Genomic DNA, 6,480 nt, shown 5'->3' with positions numbered 1-6,480 from the left:
CTCTAATGCTTATATTTTAGGAAATGAATGACAGACTCTTTTCTCTTCTTGCCATTATACTTTGGGTGCAGACATTTTAAGCCTGCCTAATTTTGTCACCTCTCCCTCAGAGAAACAAGTGTGTATACAGTTATTCCTCATCTTAACATACAGGAAAGCTAACATTGATAAATAGAACTCTATTTAAATATAATGGAGACATTTGCTATTTTAAAGAATCTCAAGGTATAGTCTTTTGTAAAGCAAAGAATGTCTTTGGAAAATGATTTTCATCTGTGATAATTTTTTTGGTATAAATTTGAACTTTTTATGTATTAGGTCTTTCTTTAAAGCAGTAGTTCCCAAACCAAACAGAACCAATGTCACCTTAAAAAAATGTTTTTAAATGTATTTATTGAGCAGTTTTAATTGTTCAAAAAACGGAGCAGGAAGCATAAGAGAGCATGAACAAATTTTGATCTATCTACGGAATGGAATTTAATATAGCAGTGAAAAAAAAATGAACTATAGTTTTAATTAACAATATAAATGATTCTTAGAAACACGATGTTGATTAAAAGCAAGAGAAACAAGTCATAGAGGACTACATACAAAACGAAATCACTTTTAGAAAGCTCAAAAACATGTACAATCAATAATATGTGTTTAGGCATACATACAAACAGATTTTTAAAAAGGCAACAAAATAATAAAACGTAGGGTAGCGGTTACTTCCGAAAGGAGGAAACAGGCATCAGAAAGGGAAACATATTGACAGATAGCTCATAAATACTTATGTGTATGTGACATACATTTTTCTTTAAATACAAATTAAAAATTAAAAAAGGAAGAATAAATTAAGCATTATTGAGTTTTATTTATCTATCGAGCAAATTCCATGTGCAAGGCATTGTTGTAAATGCCAGAGATCCAGCGATGAGAGGGGAGAGATGAGGTTCCTGGAAGCTTATATTTTAGTGAAAAGAGAGGAAGAGGAACTTTTACTTCTGGATTTAGTGGTCCAAGGCTCTAATGTTTGCTGTCACCAGGAGCTCCATCCTGAAGATGAAGCTCAGATACACAGTGTAGAAATGAGAAATGCAGCCATACCTAGTGCCATGGTTTAAGGTTCTAGACCAATCTGTCAGACTTCACTCAAATTGCTGGACTTTTTTGTTATTGTTGTGGGACTTTTGTTCTTGTGAGCCACCAGATTCCTCTGTGTTGTTCTTTAAGCAGGTTTGAGATGGTTTTCTGGCGTTTGAAATAAAGCAAGTGCCAATGGACACAGCCCCCCAGAGTGAAACATTAAGCCCTGTTGCCAGGGGTTGCATTAGCAACTCAAAGGAGATATGTTTACCAATTCACTTTCTAATGTTGCAGCTAGTTTAGTAATTTCATAGGGCTTTCGCATATGCATTGTCTCTTCTGACTCTTAAAACTACCTCGTAACAAGAGAGGGAGAGGGAAATGAATCTAACATACCTCGATGAGTGGAAACTAGACTTTTGGCGGCGAGTACACTATAGCGTATATAGATATCAAATTATAATGTTGTACATCTGAAACTTATTTAATGTTATTAACCAATGTTACTTCAATGAAAAACAAAAAGCCAAAAAGTAGAAAATGAAAACTACTTTGTGTCAATTGATGGTGGCTGGCACCAATTCAACGCCAACAGGAATCTCCGATTTGGGGTATGGTGAAGAAGGAAACTTTATTCAGTGTAAACAGCTCAATTGTGATATAGCATGGCTGTGGAACAGCATGACTGTGAGGCAGCCCTGCAGCAAGGTGGCCCTGCCCTCCTCCAGTCCTGCTCCACCTGTGCCTACTCTGCTCCGGCTTAATTCACATGCTCTGCTTTGCTCTGCCCCAAGGAGACTTCATTCCTGTTTCAGCTCCAGAAGGGGAAATGCAGTCTTCAGTAGAAGGGAGCATACACTCTTTTCAGCCAGAGGAAAGCTGACTTATACAGAGAGAAGTTCCTACTCCTAGTCCTTGATTTGTCTGTCCTCATGCAAATGAGGACTCCAAATCTTCACAGTCTGATTGGTCCAAAAAGCACTGTATTTATTGGTTAGAACGGAGCTGCTTAGATTGGTTGGTGAAGATGCTAATAGGAAGAATATAGCTGTGCAGATCTGATTGGACAGGGAAGGCCTCAGTCCTACTTGTTGAAATAGGATTCTAGGACCTCCTTTAATAAGGGTTGGCTCAGATGACAGGAAGACAGTGCTGGCATTTCAGTGCATGTTTCTCCCTAAAGCATGGCTTGTGGCTTGCCTGAGATGCCCCTGTTTAGAAATGGCTGCTAGGCCCTGTTTTAAAAATTTTTAAGTTAGCCACCAGTCCTTGGTAGGTATCTTCTTTCCTAGGGTTGACGCTTACAACAAAAAAGCGAAGTGAAGGGATTTACATATGGCCACATAGCTAGTAGAAGTCCCTGGAACTTGAACACAGGCTTTGGGATCCTAAATCCTACGTGTTTTCTGTTAGACCATAGGGAGTAAAGATGTCAAGTTCACTAACAAAAAATTTCCTCAGGACTGGTCGACTCACACTGGCATCCTACTGAGACAGTGTAATGGAATTGCATTCAATCATTTTATTTAAAAAGATGAACTATTCCAAGCACACAGAAAGCATAGAGAATAACAAAATAAATACCCATGTTGGCATCATCGAGCTTTATCAATCTAATGTTGCTGTATTTGCTTTACATATCATTTTCTCCCTTTTTTTCAAAAGAAGTAAACATTACTATATAATTAAAGCCCCTGTATCTTCCTCTGCCAATCTGTCCTTTTCCTGGGGCATTTTTTATCCTGAAATTTGTGTTTATCATTGCATGCATGGTTTTATACTTTGAATATATGTATGTATACCCATAAGCAATATGTAGTAGCATTTAAAACAACAGATAGTGTTAAAGCGATATATAGTTATTGTTTTAAAATTTTATATGATGGAATCATATAATATACATCATTCTTTAAATTTGCTTTTATTCATATTTTGTTTTTGATATTTGTGGTAGGCAGGAAAATCCCTTCCGCCCCAGTGTTGCCCCACTCCCAAATGTCCACATCCTAATCCCTGGAACCTCTAAATATGTTACCTTCCATGGCAAAGGGGAATCAAGGTTGCAGATGAAATTGAGGTTACTAATTAACTGACCTTTAAAGGAGGGAGATGATTATGCTGGATTATCTGGGTGGGCCCAATGCACAAGGTTCCTTATAAATTAGAGAAGTAGAAGGGGGAGAAACAGGGACAGAGAAGCATGAGAAAGACTCGGGATGATGTTGCTGGCTTTGATGATGGAAGAAGGATGCCATGAGCCAAAGAAGGCTGGTGGCCTCTAGAAGCCAGAAAAGACAGCTAAACAGATTGTCTTGTGTAGCCTTCAGAAAGGAACACAGCCCTGACACCTTGATTTTAGCCTAGTGCCCTCCATTTTGGAGTTCTGATTTCCGGAAGTTTTTGGTAATTTTTAAAATAGAATCCATAGATTTATAAATACAAGATTTATATGTAGGTTTTATTCATTTACTTTAACAGTGATGTAGAATTCCATTGTATGTGTTCTCTTCCAGTTACTTCTCAAAATTATATTTGGGAGATTTAGTCATGTTGCTGCACGTACCTGTAGTTTGTAGTTTTATTAATTTTCTATTGAATGATTATACCACGTTTAATTTGTGTTGATGGACATTTATGTCATTTCCAATTTTTTTTTTTTTTTTTGCTATATGATGCTATGAATATTTTTGGATTTGTTTTCTTATGTACATGTGCAAGAGTTTCTCATAGGGCAGTGGTTGATAACCCTGTGGAATAATGAATGTAACATGCAGAGCCAGGTTTTCAACTTAAGTGGAATTGCCGGATTGCAGGGTGCATGCATCATTAACTTTATTAGATGTGCTAAATTGCTCTCTAATGTGGTTGTACCAAATTTCAACCCCTCCAGCAGTACGTGAAGGTGCCCAAATTTGACTTTAAAATTTTTGCCAAAATTTTGGCAAAAACGGTACCTTTTAATTTTAATTTGCATTTCTCTGATTGTTAGCCGGGATGAATGTGTGTACATGTGTTTATTGGCTGTTTGTCTTTCTCCTTCTTTAAATTGTCTGGGTAATGTGAAACAATGCTGGAGACAGACCCCACATGTACAGGATATGCACATGTGAACATGTAATTGGATCCTCATAGGCCCTGATGGTTATTTAAGTAGGGCTTATTCAACTTCAATAACTTTAAGTGAAATTTACATGAGGAACTAATGAATGTATTACATTTAATAAAATATAAGCACTCACATTTGTCTTTTCACATTAAGAATTTAAAAACTACTGAAGTTCTGAGAAACTTGAACAGTACTTTTGAGAAAAATTTCCTACTTTTTATGTTTATGATTGTGCAATCAAACTTCGATAACACAAATCCGTCTTTGATTAAAAGTGAACACATACTGTCTTCCAACCAATTCGTTTAAGAATGAAAAGCTTCTAACAACGGATCTTGTCTTTGAAAGGGACTTGACAGAAAATCATGCCTGGGCAGTGGTGGCTGGGTGTTCAGTTCCGTAGTTTTAAAGTTGCAGTGTGGGAGACAATCGCTCACTCCAAAGACTTAATCTGTCTAAATGTCAACAGCCTTCCTTCCCCCAGTTCCTTACTTTCCTGGCTTCCTTAGTTGAGAAATAATAGAAACCAAAACCCAAAATACTGTGATGCTATTTGTAGTTTCACAGCTCCCTCTCCTGAACAAAGCCTAAAATTGCACCTTGAAGGTCATCCACCTTCCATCCCATTACAATTAAAATGTTTCTGTATTTCTCCTTTGTAACTTAAATTTATAAAAACATATATAATATGTAAAAACTCAAAATGTTGTGTTCTATCTACCAATCTACTATCTACGATATAATCTGTCACAAGCAGATCGATATAGGTAAGTAGATGACAATTTGGCTTGTTTTCCTTCTCACCTGTGTAACATGGAAATGCCCTCGATAAAGTATTTTAAAATGTTATCAACAGAAAATTTACCCTTGTTGATGTCTTTTCCTCATATTCCATCTATCTCCTACCTTTTAATCCTATCAATGTAAGAAACTCAAAACCCATAGAAAATTTTTATAAGCATTTATTTGAACCAAACAAGATACACCTGGAAACAAAATCTCACTAGAATGAGAAAAATGCTGCTTAAAATGACAGTTTGCAGCTTCTTTTGTGCATTTGGAACTAAGGAGGGAGTGTAAGGAAGATTACATGAAGGTGGGAGAAAGCAAAGTGGAGATTAAATGATAGGCTAGTAACAGGATTATGCGGCTCTCTTGAGGTGCTTTAGCTTCTCAGGGGTCTGAAAAGAAGCGTTTCAAAGGTGTGTTAACCTAGAAGCACAGAAACAATGGACGGAGCTTGCTTAAGGCAAAGATCAGCCTTTTACTAAAGAAGTTATATGCCTGGGGCAGGACTACACACCAGGCCTGCCCAGTTAGGAATTTACATCAGATTTTTCTGTGAGGTTACTTTCCATAGAACCCTGTTTTTGTCTACAATCCTGATATTTATTTAGTTCTCTGATGTAATTTCCTCCCCCTCAAAACTGAAGTTGACTCAGCAAAAAACACAAATTTTATTATCAGCCCATATTTTTCCTTTACTTTCCATTTCTACCACCTACTTTTCCTCCTTTCTCTCCCTGCAACCCTGCCCCTTTTTAAAATAAAAAAATCTTTTGTAACTACTTAAGTCAATTTCACTACAATGTGTTGGGGAGGAAGAATTATCCCCCACCCTTCAAGGTCTTCTGGCTGGACTAATAATAAAATCAACATGTGACAGATTAGCAGAAGAAAAACAAACTGAAGTTTAGTACCATGTATACTTCTTGTATACATGGGAAAGACCCAGGAATTCTAAGCAACTCGCCCAAATGGCAGACGCCATCACCTTAAACACCACCTTCAGCTGAAGATGAAAGATGTTGGGGGTGGGGAGGTTATAGGTTACCAGGAAAAGCACAGTAAACAAGGGTAAGAGTTTTATAAAGATTTAAGTCTGTGCCTCCTCCACTGACAGTGAAGGCAGGCCTGGCGCAGAGGGAAATACCTCACCGTGGAGAGTTCCCTTACAGACGTAAATGTCCTTAACAAAAAGTAACTTCTTCTACTTGGTTTGCAGAGCTTCTCTCACGCCCCGTTCTGAAAATTAACCAGCCCGAAATAATGTCCCCAGAGAGGCATATTTGGTGTGGCAAACTGCTCCCCTTCAAATGAAAAGAATATTGGGGAAACAAATGTGGAGATAATAGTCACACATAATATTCAGAAGGTTTCTCTATTACTTTTGTTACTCATGAAGTCAAGCCATGTTGGTTTTAATTTTTTTTCGTTATTTGAAAATGCACGTAATCGATAAGTATTTTGTGAAGAGATACTTTGAGACTATGTAAATCTTGTTTTAAAATAATTACTTATGACCA

This window comes from Pteropus vampyrus, unplaced genomic scaffold (genome assembly GCF_000151845.1).
Source record: "Pteropus vampyrus isolate Shadow unplaced genomic scaffold, Pvam_2.0 Scaffold9, whole genome shotgun sequence".
Classification (NCBI taxonomy): Eukaryota; Metazoa; Chordata; class Mammalia; order Chiroptera; family Pteropodidae; genus Pteropus; species Pteropus vampyrus.
The sequence above is the reverse complement of the archived record's forward strand: the minus strand, read 5'-3'. Positions refer to the sequence as shown.